Genomic DNA, 12795 nt, shown 5'->3' with positions numbered 1-12795 from the left:
TTGGATCGCAACTGCCGCCGCGCAGGCAGGAAATTGTGAATGGACGCAGTGTTGAGCAAAGCGCTCATGTGCATTACATCAACGGCCAGCAAGAGAGGCCTGCATTGCCTCACTTGTGGTCCTGCTGACCTTCTGAAAACGCACGGAGGCTGACCTTTGGCGAACATGGGCGGCCAGCATAGTTAGCGGCTGATATTCTAGGGAGGAGAAATTCTCAAACTGCAGTAAAGTAAAGGAAGAGTTTCTTATTCAGAAATTGGGCTGGGTAAGAATGGAAAGCACCCGATTGGTCAATGAAAATGAATAATGCATAACTGTAACAGATAGATAGATAGATAGATAGATAGATAGATAGATAGATAGATAGATAGATAGATAGATAGATAGATAGATAGATAGATAGATAGATACTTTATTAATCCCAAGGGGAAATTCGCAAAAAAAAAGTGATCAATAAATAAAAATAGAAAAATAAAAGTAGAACAGTACACTTACACATACAGTCATACACGGAGCTGCTGAAAAGGCTGCCACTCTCGGCGGCGCCGGAACAGATGTTTAGTGGTCTCCAATCACATGCAGTACATGTTTGTGCAGTGGCTCTTCAGTGGCCCATGGGACGCTAGACAGACTGTCCTAGGTGTCACACAACTATCCAAGGATAACACTGGCCTGGAAAAACTGATGACATCCTGCAATGTTTATTGCCAGACAGCAGCTCTTGGTGGCATTCCAGAAAGTCGGACAAGGCTGGCCTGAAGCTGGACTTTTACTCCATTGATACAGACTGTCTTTGACAAGCAGACAAAGCGAGAAGCTACCAGAGGCATTGTGGCTCCACAACATGCTTTTCAAAAATATTGTTCCCATGTGAAACCCCAGTGGTCGTCAATGTCAAGCATGAAGAACAACACCATTCACACTGATCCAGATATATTTATAGAGGCATATACAGTTATGGACATTGCAAGGGAAATTGGAGGAATTTTAACTCCATTACTTAATTATCAATTTTGACTTTGATAACTTCATTAATGAATTAAATAATATGGTGAGGGTCCTGCTTTTTTTCCTAAACTTTTTCTGTAAGGGCTGTTAGGCTTATATCAAGGTGTATCAAGGTACTTAAAGCACTCTCATTTTCAGAAACAAGATAATACAATTTATTAATAAACACAAGCATGGCAGAAATATGATAACTATATAACTACTGTATATATATGGGACAAGACAAGACTTTTTCAGAGAGACACTTTCATATCCCATGAGACTTTGTGCCAGGAGATTTAACCATGCCCGGGGCTGGAAATAAAAGACAAAGAGTAGATGACAAAGTAGAACGTTGTAAAGAATTCAAAAACGTTGGCGCGATACACATGCAGAGTAGGTTAGAGAAAATGGAAGTACTAAAATTCGAAAGTCTCAAAAAAATGATAGTAAAGATTGCATTAGCGCAAACAAACAGAAATTATTAATTGGTGAAATAACAGAACAGCTTAAAGAAATCAAATATATTGTTTGGATTTATAAGTCGGAGACTTGTAGATCGTCTAATTCATGTTTCTTCCCGATGAAGAGACGTATGCACGAGAATTAAAAGATTTGTTGTTTGGTGAAAGTGAAATCCACCTACGAGAGCGGCAGAGACGCAAAGTGGCTGGTAAACAGCACAGGCTGTGGAGGCTGGCAAGCAAAGCAAGCAGGGGCAAAGCCCCCTAGTAAATATATATATATATATATATATATATATATTATATATATATATATATATATATATATATATATATATATATTTATGCATAAAAGACAGAACACAAGGCATATGAGACATGATGATGTCTGATGTTCTTAAGTTGGAGTGCACTCTTTGCTGTGTTTTTAGTTTGTGGGGGGCTGTGGTGCTGCCCTTCTCAGCTCGCTGTGACTTAATAAGGAGAAGCATTAATCTTTCTGTCACAAGAGTTTAAGCTCTTCGTTCCTTTCATGAAATAATGGCTGTTTCTCAGACTTCTCCGACTGGGATAAGTCACTGGCACAGAGCATGGCATAGCAGAGTGGATCTCAGCTTTCAGGTCCTCAAATAGAAGAGATTGTCAGCTTTTAGCACCCCAAAGAGGGAACAGCTCGTTTAGGCTTCAGAGAGCAAGAAGAGATAAATGCAGGAAACTGTAGGTGAAGGAAGTGAAGTGAAGTAAATGAAGGAAACCTTGGGAGATTGGATCAAGGTCACCTAGAGTTACAAAACCTGTGCCTGCTCATGGGTTTGTTATTTTGTCCATTACATACAGGCAGGTTCAGTCTGCAGTCACAAGCCTAAGATGAATGTCCATTTTGGCGTCTTTTGTCTGAATGACTCAGTGCCAAACCTTTGGTTCAACTGTGATTTACACTTTAGTTATCTGATGAAGTGTGTATTTATCATGCACTATTGGGTTAAATTAAATACTTGGAAGGAAATTGAAGAGGAAAAAGTGAAGGACTGAGAATTACTCATCCATTTTAGCCTTCAAATCATTTGGATGATATCCTTAGAAAGGGAAAGAAAATCCAGGATATAAGAATTACCTGACATAGCAGAGTTTAAGCACTAACAAGCCATGAAATTAAATTATTGGCAAGAATTGCTTTCTAATTAAGTAACCAATTTAGAACAAAAACTTGCAGCCACTGCGGCCCTCCAGGACTATGATTGAGGACCCCTGTTCTAGAGGATATTGTTTAACACTAGAATCCCTGAAGCCTACAAAAAACTCATAATCCTGCGCCACCTTAAATTCCTTCGCACCTCTCCATTACAAGCAGCCTGCTGTCCCATTCCCTTCACCGCCGCAGCTCAAGTCGAACAAAAGGTTCTCCCAGCTCAAGTTTTGTTTATCTGGGTGTGAGGTGCCTGGAGTTGTATAGGCTAAATAATATATCGTTATTTGGAATACATACATTAGTCTGGGTAAACGTAGGATGACAGGAAATGCAAGGCAAGAAATTTTGAACACATACCTAAAACAGAAACTTTTTTCATGTTATAATACAAATGACAAAATTTTGACATGAAGTGCATAATGTGTGAAGACTAAAGTCCAAATATCAAATAAACACTTTCACAAAAGGTACACATATAAAAAAACAAGGGCGATTTTATTCAAGAATGTCACCAAAGAAAGAGAAATCAGGTTAGGGTACAACACTGACACGGCCGCTGGGGTGGTGCAGTGGTAAGAACTGCTGACTCATAGCAAAGAGGTTGCCAGTTTGATTCTGGGCGCTTCTCAGAATTACTATTTTGAGTCGTGAGCAGCTCTTACTGTTACTATTAAACAATAAAAACATACATTTGATTTGAGTTTGTAACAGCCGGTGTAAATTTATGGTACTTGTAAAGGTTAGCGTTTTTTTTTTTTATTCAGTTTTATTCTCTCAGTCACATTCGCGCTCTCCCCGATCTGACACTGCTGTTTTCACATAAAGATGTCCTATAACAGAGGTGAACTCAGATGAGGATAAGGGTTCTAATTCGGAGAAGCAGGCTGCTTGCTGCTTGTGCTGATCGACACATTTACAGTACAACACAAAAGACGTGATGGAGAGGGGCAAAGGAAATTAAGGTGGCCCAGGATTACAAGTTTTTTCATGGACTTCAGGGATTCGTGTTAAATAACAGATATGAGACGCTCATCACAGGCATGTCTGGCCGATCAGTGGACAAGCGTCTCATGGTCCAGCATTATCCATCAATTCAATAGAATCTAATTTTAAGTAAAGTTCTTTTCACAGTGTGCTTTGGTGTAAGTGCTTTGATGGACAATAAAAAAAATAAAACTGCTAGACATTGGATACCTGGACAGCACAAATTTACAGTGATTATTACAACCTGCACAACACAAAACATGGAACATAAGAAAGACAAAAAATGAAATTTCCAGTAACTTGAGATTCATGTTTCTGAGGGCCTGTAACCCAACAGTCCCAAAGGAGATATTCATGTTGCCCTCACATTCACATTGGGTTGCTCCATTTCATGGCAATCTTTGGCTTTCTCGTTTCCCCAATGAGGGGTCTGTGTGGTGTGTCCAGCAGGCCCACCTCTGCAGTCAAAGCTAGATGGGTACGCAGAACATTTGTGTCATTTAGTCCTCCTGCACAGATAAAAAATAATGCAATGTTACCATTTTAAAAGTGCACTTAAATATGGTGTAGTTTGTAAGAATGAGAAATAAGACAAACTTAATTAATTACAAACTTTTTAAAAAACTGTTTTGCTCAGTCAATTCTGAAGGGGCTCTTGGGTAGGTAGGTGGCACTTGTTTAGTGGGTCCTTTTGTGTACTCCCTTGTCACTAAGTTCTGTTATGGGAGGCCAGAGCCTATCCCTTTGAGATCAGGCACAAGACAGGAGACATTTAGATGACACAGTACACTCAGTGAGACGTCGACTTGTACATGGCCCATTAATCCAACCCAAACACCAACACATTTGGAATGTGGGAGGAAGTCAGGGGTCCCCAGGAAAACCTCCAAATGCAGAGGACTAGAACTGAAACACAGCCTCGTGGAAGTTTGAGGCCACAGGTGCCAAGCCAAGTACCACCCAACTACATCATTGCCAGATTGTTTATATAAAGCCAGACTCGTAATTTTATATTTATAGTGAATGAAAAAATGTGCAAAATTGTTTACCCAAAAGGAACGAGCTGTCAGATAACCAAGTTGGGCTGGACTGTCCTCAATAGACATCTCTTGATATTGCTTAAGCCTTAGTCCCCGTCTGCCAGAAAGCAGGACAACTCATGAGATTTCTATCTATGATGTGGGCCAGGTTATGGTTATATTGAGGTTTGAACCCAGGTTGTTTGAGGCTGTCAATCTGTTCTGCCTCTGATAACAAAAAATCCACTTCATCTCTATACTCCTTTGGAACCAGCCACCAACATTTTAATTTGATGGGGAGAAGCAGTGACAATCAAGCCTCCTGCACCATATAATGAGACCTAAACAGTACTTGATATAAAAGAAGACCGGGGCACTCCTTGAACTTCCTGCAGTGTAGTGGCTTTAAAGCTCTCATGGACATTAAACAGATACAAACAAGACAAGTGGCATCCCAATGGATTCGGTTGACCGGAATGGCACACCATTTTAAAGGCAGTCAGTAAGTGCAGTAGAGGGTGTGGATCAACTTTCTCTGTCATCAGTGGCCATGAAAAGGTCATTAGCCAACCTGATGATGTCAGCATCAGCACTGAGTGTAGAACAATGTCACAAGGGGTAAACTGGGGAGACCCAAGCCGCCCGTGTCTGACAGTTGGACGCTTGGAACTTCAAACTGCACCTTCCTTGAGGCTCTACTTCTGTCATCTTCTTCTTAGTGTCTAGTGGTGACATTCAATGTCACTCCCACTCGGACTTCTTATCCAGGTGGCGCAGTGGTAGTGCTGCTGCTTTGCAGTAAAGGAGACTGTGTAAGATTGTGGGTTCACTTCCCGGCTCCTCCCTGTGTGGATAGCGCTTTGAGTACTGAGAAAAGCGTTATATAAATGTAATGAATTATTATCCATTGAAACAGGATCTCAGTGTTGATTAGGAACATGAAAGAAGAGAGATGCAGCTTCAGACTTCTTTGTATTCTACCCACACCATGGACACTCTTTATTTATTTTCATTACCAGGCTTTTTAATAGCCCTGTCTACATAAAATATATATCCAGTATGTGTGTGCATGTGCGTGTTTGGGTGTGTGTGTGTGCGTGTGTGTGTGTGCGTGCATTTAGCTTGTACAATGGATGGTGGATTGTGTTTGTGTGTTGTTTTTTTTAATTTTAAACATATTTGTTAGTATGCACAGCACACCGGCTAGTAAATGGGAAGTTTGTTATATAAAAATACTGTAAACTGAATCAGAAAGTAAACACTCTGCCTACTTTAAGAGGCTTCTCACCAAGTTTCCTTTTGGTCGTTTTCTTCCAAGCAGTGGTCAACAGGCAAAGACATCAAAACAAACACACATTGGGCCAGCCAGCCTCAGACTGAGAGAATAAAGTTCTGTTTGTGAGGAACAGGAGCACCGCCCAAATTGTAGGCCATTCCCTGAGACGTTAGTCATTTTCCTGGGGTTAGTCAGCCTGGCCTGGGTGGTGCTGGGTGGACGTATGAAAGGCCTGAACGATAGACAACAGTTGATCCTGCCTGAGATTTCTTTTCTGCTGAGTTGGTGCCCCATGACAGGGATCGGCAGAAAGGGTTTTATCTGTGAAACTCAAAAATTGAGTGCTTGAAACCAGTAGCTGGTGCATAAAGGCGCCTGTATCCCCCACTTGACCACCTTCCTTCAGTGGTAGTTGTACTGCTATTAGCTTTTGTAACACACAGGCTCTGTAAGGACAGGGCTTGCTGTGCATTGTAGTTCAGGGGTGAGTGCTGCTGATTTCAGGGTCTTGTGCTCATTTTCACTCTGCCTTGTCTTTTTACACCATTTCGTGTTGTGTCTGTAGCATCTTCTGGTGGATCCTTGGATGACAACATCTGGGTAACTTTTTTCTCTCTGAATTTAGACAAGCCAGGTAATATTTTTGCTTCAATCTACTTCCTTTGTTAAAGAGTGTACTTCACTAAATTACCTAAACTCCACAACTGTACAACAATCTGGGTAAGTGTAGGATGACAGGAAATGCGAGGCAAGAAATGCTGAACACATACGTGAAACAGAAACTTTTTCCATGTTATAGTAATAATGTTGTGAAGTGTATAATGTGTGAAGACTTTAGACAAATATCAAATAAACATGTGTGCATGGTACTGAAAATGCAGACAGATTTCTTTACAACAAATAGTTCTGAGTAGGCATCAAGCACAGCACCAACTGTGGCCATCGCTGCTCTTGTGAATAGAAGGAGATAAATTCCAATAACTCAGACAGGGAGAAGCACGTTTGTTGTACCACGTGAATGTCACTGACAGAATAAAACTGAATAATAAATAAACAAGCGCTAACTTTTACAAGTAGCCAAAATTTACATTGGGTGTTACAGACTCAAATTAAATGTATGTTTTTATTATACTATAGTACAGTAAAAATAATTGTAGCTCACTACTCAAAACAAGAAACACCCAGACTCAAACTTGCAACCTTTTGGTTATAATACAGGAATTCTTACCTCTGCACCATTCAAGATCACATATCAACTTCCTGTCGATTGACATTTGAGCTTGAGTTTTTAACTCATTGACAGCAACATATAAATTGCATGAATTTTTTTTCTTTGGTTATAATCTTGAATAAAAGCGCATGTGTTTATTTGATATTTGAACTAAAGTCTCCACATATTATACACCTCATGTCATTATTATTATAACATGGAAAAAGTTTCTGTTTTAGGTATGTGTTCAACATTTCTTGCATCACATTTCCTGTTTGCCTACACTTACAAAGATTGTTATAGACACACATAAAATATATGCATTCCAAATAATGATATATTATTTACACTATGCAACTTCAGACACTTCACACCACGATAAAGAGACTTGAGTTTGTAGAAGAAGAATGTTCTCCTCAGCACCATGTATTTTGTGTGTTTAGTAAATTAGAATCTTTATAATAACTATTTTGTAACTTGCCAGTGAGAGACGCTTTGGCTTATGAACTAACAAAAATATGTTATTCCAGGGTTCAGGAGAAATAATGTCCACATGAATAAAATGTAAGCTGTTTCTTGTTTTCCCTTTCTCAGAGTGAATGTTTCAGGGACAAGGTCACACGGCTGCAGAAAGTACATGAAGTTTATGCAAAGGCGTCTCTCCTGTGCTTAGCTTCCAAAACACAGATAATGCTTAGCTCAACAGACATATTGTTTAACTTTACTGTTTTGATAAGGATGTTCTTTCTGTCTTATTAATCATGAGATGCTGAAGTATAAAAAACCCCTCCTGGCTTTTGATCAGGGTTAAATTGAGCTTTGCGGCAATAAGTTATACTCTTTTGAATCTCTACTTACTGCGACTCCGAATGAATAAATAAAGTGAATTGAGAAAATATTATCGGTCTGCTTTTCAGTGTGCCTATTTTCGTCCACAAGTTGGGAGAACTTCAGCTGCGTCGGTGGGGGGATAGGATAGCAGGCTGCTTGCTGCTTGTGCTGATCGACACATTTACTAAATGAAAGACGCTGATGGAGAGGTGTGAAGGGATTTAAGGTGGCCCAGGATTATGATTTTTTCATAGGCTTCAGAGATTCTAGTGTTAATTACATACAAATTCCTGTACTCTCCTTGTGTATATTGAATACATCATTCAAATATTCACAGTGTAGGTTGGAAAAATTGTGTGAACTCCCTGGCTGGTGACTTCTAACTGGAGTATGATGATGGCTTATATGTAATCCAACCAATGAAATGAGATTGGAGGTGTGGTAAAGAGCTATCGTGACCTATAAGAAAGATTGACATCTTAAGTTTGCTATTTACAAGAAGCATCTAGTGGTGTGAAGCATGCAGGTGTAAAAACCAAGTACAATTACTTTATTCCATTTTTCAAGTATTTGTATTTTACTTTTACCCTGCTACATTTTTAAGTCAAACAGTATACTTTTTACTTCATTACATTCTCTAGCAAGTCCTTATTACTCATACCAAACTGTTACAGATTTATAATAGAGACCTATCAGGAGTGTTGTCAACTTAGGTTATGGTTCATAATTATTGAGACACAGCCAATTAAAAGCTAAATATCATTCAAAAATAAAAGCGCAATAGCACACCTTCCACCATTCATTTGGTAGGTTGTTCCCATGCTTTTCGGTCTCAATGTTGACACATGGAAACTGAATGTGCACTTTCTCCACAGTTGTATATAAAAAACAGTGCCTCTCTGCTTTCAAGAATTTGCCTTCAAATTTAAAGAAGCGTGTTGAAATAAACATTTAAGCTGTCTTTTATGGAGAAACTAAAGTCTCAAAAAGCAGTGCCTTTTTAATTTTGTGCAAACAAGATTTTACGGGCTAATACTAATAGCTTGAGACCACAAGTTATAATATATATTGTGCAAACAATATTTGCATGTTGTATGCACAAGATTTTTTTGAGAATCATTACAAGAGCAATTGCTGAAACACTAGAATGAGTCTGGCTGTAAAAGTTGCTGGCTAACTGGAGAAAACTCCGAGTTCCACCAAGATCTGTGAGGGGTGAAGGAAGTGTGTGACAGTGTAGGTCGGCTCCATGCTCCCACTCTTGTCTGGGAGCCTCTTGAACCCGACACCATCGATAACATAACCAGATGAGCTGGGCAGATGAAGACAAACACATACACTAAGCAAGGGGATAGTGAAAAGGTGAACAGTGCTTTTATTTAAAACAATTCAAAAACAAAAGTGTCCAAACAAATAACGCAGTGCTTCAAAATTTGTTCAACAAATAAATAATCTATAAAAATGAAAAGGTGCTGGTGGAGGTTCAAATCCAATAAATAAACCATTAAAAACAATGAGGGTAAAAACCAGAGACAGTCCATAAAGAACAGTGAGCCCCAATGCTTCCCTTTAAACCTGGCGTCTGCCCCACTTATCCTGTCTGGACCTTCCAGAAGGAGGAGTCGCCCACTGACAGGTGCCATCAACCTTCTTCTTGGGGCTCCGTTCCCTGCCATCCTTTTTCAACATCTTCAGGTCAACACGATGAGCCCCACACACGTCTCCCAGCACTCACCTTTGGCCCTTGCAGGGAGATGCCATCAATCGGGCTGCTCACACTCCCAAGAAAGCGCTCAATAGGAGCGCCCCTTTCACAGCATCCTGCTCCCACGGCCCTGAGGCTCACTCCTGACAATGTGTCTCACACCAATTTCACTCTCTGTCTCTGCCTCTCTAACATCCTTTTCCTTTTACCCTCAATTTCTCTGTCTTGGTCACTGGCCAGTCCGTCTTCCTCTTGACTTGTGATTTGCTTTTTTCCTTTCTTGCACTGGCACTTCCCTTTTTAAAATGGGGACATGGAACAGCTGCAGCAATCAGCAGCTCCCAGCACCTGTGCACTAAGTGCTGGGCCGTCTGCTCCTGCGTTGCATATGGGAACCGCTCTTGCCACACTACCAGGCCCTTACACAAAGACATGAGTGTGGTAATTAGGCCTATTTATTTATTAAACTGCCACTTTCTTCAGCCGTGGACCAAAGTCTAGCTGTCTCTTGTGATGGGAGTGCTAATAACAGAAGTTTTAGTTTTCCTTCAAGCAGAGATAAGTATGAAATTTGAGCTTAGAAAAGGCTAACAAAACAGTGCCCTGCTGACCTGAATCTACTCTCGAGGCACAATGGAGAAATGGGAGGCTTATTAAATTATATGATTAAGTATTATTCTAGTTTTGTTTACAGTGGTGAACACTGAGTGGCGATTTATGGTGTCTTGGTGAATTATTGGATAATTACTGCAAATCTGTTAGTCTGTCTTCCACTGACTTTTATTTTTGCTGTATTACTCCTTTATGTGATTAAAACAAAAGCACTTAAATTTAACAAAATTCACCATGTCTAGAGCATTCTTCAGTAGAACGCTGACTCACCTATTTGTAAATGCCATTTTATTATGTTGTACTGAAGTTTAATTATTGTAGTGTAATAATTGGGTTAATGCTTGTATGTGTGGGAAAATGTTATTCTGTAGAATTGATTGGAACAGGGTAACATCTCTGTTCACGAGTCTACTGTATACAAAACATTGAACTGGTATGATGTCCATTATAGATCAAATGATATTCTTGACACTCCACAGTGCCATTGGTGAGATATTTTTTGGACTAAAGAAACAAAGGTTGAATTGTTCAAGAATAATAGGTAGCTGTAAATATAGCTTAAAAGTGGAACAACATAGGAACATGAAAACATCCTTTTAGTGATCAAGTACGGAGGAGGGAGCATTATGGTTTGGTGCTGCTTTGCTGCCTCAGGGCCTGGAAAGCTTGCCATCATTGAGGGTCAAAAGAATTCTCATTTTTATGAAGGTATGCTATAGGATAATGTCAGGGTGGTTGTCTGACAACTGACTTTCAGTACAAGTTTGCAGATGCACCGACTCTAACCAGGAGGGAAGAAGACAGAGAAATATATTGGCAGACAACAAGGAGGCAAAGAGGGCAGTGGCAAGAGCCATGGCACAAGCTTTGGAGGAGGTCTATGAAAACCTGACAACAAAAGAAGGAGAGAAGGATTTTTACAACAGTGAAGGGTAGGAACAGGAAAGGATTTTATTCAAATAAAGCAGGTGAAAGATGAGAAATGATAGGATCAAAAATAGATGGAGGAAGTACTTTGAAAAGCTGTTGAAAGAAGAAAATCCAAGGGTAGTATTAGGGGATGGAATCTCAAATTAAGTGCTAGTGCTAAAAATAAGGAGGAAGGAACTAAAGGAGGCACTGAGAAAAATTAAAACGGAAAGGCAACAGGACCAGATGAAATACTAGTAGACGTGTGAAAGAGTTTAGGAGAAGAGGGAGTAGATGTGTTGTGGGACCGAATGCAGAAGCTCTATGAATAGGGGAGAATACCAGAGGAATGCAGGACCAATGCGATTGTATCCATTTATAAGGGAGTGTAGAAACCAATGGTCTCTTTGGCACCGAGTAATGTTCTCTACAGACATTGTTTATTTTTCATTGTCTCATTCTTGCAGTCTCTTAATAAGCTTGTGTAAGAATTTAGCGGGTCATTTATATTTACTAATCTCAATTACATTGGTGAATTTGGCTTAATAATTATTACTGTGCCTCACAGATCCTGCATAACGAATTGAATACAATACCAAGATCATATTTCAGGTTGAGATTACATGTTCTCCCTTTGTCTGTGGGGTTTCTCCCACCTGCCTAAAGATGCAACCATGTTTAGTTCATCAGAGATTTCAAATTCACCCTGTATGGATGTGCACATGAGCGCCCCTCAGATGAACTGTGAGGAAGAAAAAGATCTCCATTATTTGTTTCAGCAGGATGAATAGAGAGCTTTGTGAAAACAGTTGCTATCAAGGGGAAGCAAGATGTTATCAGTATCCCAGTTTACAGCCAGTTGTTATTGTTTTCATAACCACAGTGTACTTTGAATGTGCAAATTAAATGCCATACAGTACGTTGTAACCACTCACATACCCTTTTCCTGTTAACATCCATAGTAACAAAGATGAGTTCACATTAGGTAATATATGGAATATATGGAATCCTTAGTAATAACAGAGAGAGTCCTATTATCCTGGGAAATAAATATAAAACAAGACAAATCATTATTATAATAAATATCTATGTAAAGCATTTGTTTAATTATAATCTTTTATAATACACTTTTAATTTGTATTTTCATAACTCCCAGAAACCCAACAATTACTCATCACAAAAGATGCCTTGGTGTGCTCTATTAACAGGTAAGAGTACAGCTCTAACTAATCATCAAACAGTATAGTACCTTATAAAATGGTAAGCACTAACACAACAAACACTGCTTCTCAACGTCCACGACTGCTGCTCTGCCGTTTCCTGCCTTGTACCCACTGCTGCTAAGATCGGCTCACCTATAACTTTAATTAGACTGAAAGGGTTTAAGAATTTTCTGTTTCCATTCCAGTCACCCTAATATAGTGTAAGTGAATAATACTGCAGAGAACTTGTATTTGCCTTTTCCTTGGTTTTCATTTTCATTACTTCATCTCCACTTTATCTGCACTGCTGAAAAGCCATACTCTGATCAGGTGAGACTGGAAATTGAGGCTCTGTGACCTTTAAAACTCCACCAACAGTTGTTGACTGTCTAATGTGATGACATTTG

The sequence above is a fragment of the Erpetoichthys calabaricus genome, chromosome 10, assembly GCF_900747795.2.
Source record: "Erpetoichthys calabaricus chromosome 10, fErpCal1.3, whole genome shotgun sequence".
NCBI classification, from domain to species: Eukaryota; Metazoa; Chordata; class Cladistia; order Polypteriformes; family Polypteridae; genus Erpetoichthys; species Erpetoichthys calabaricus.
Note: the sequence above shows the minus strand (reverse complement) of the source record.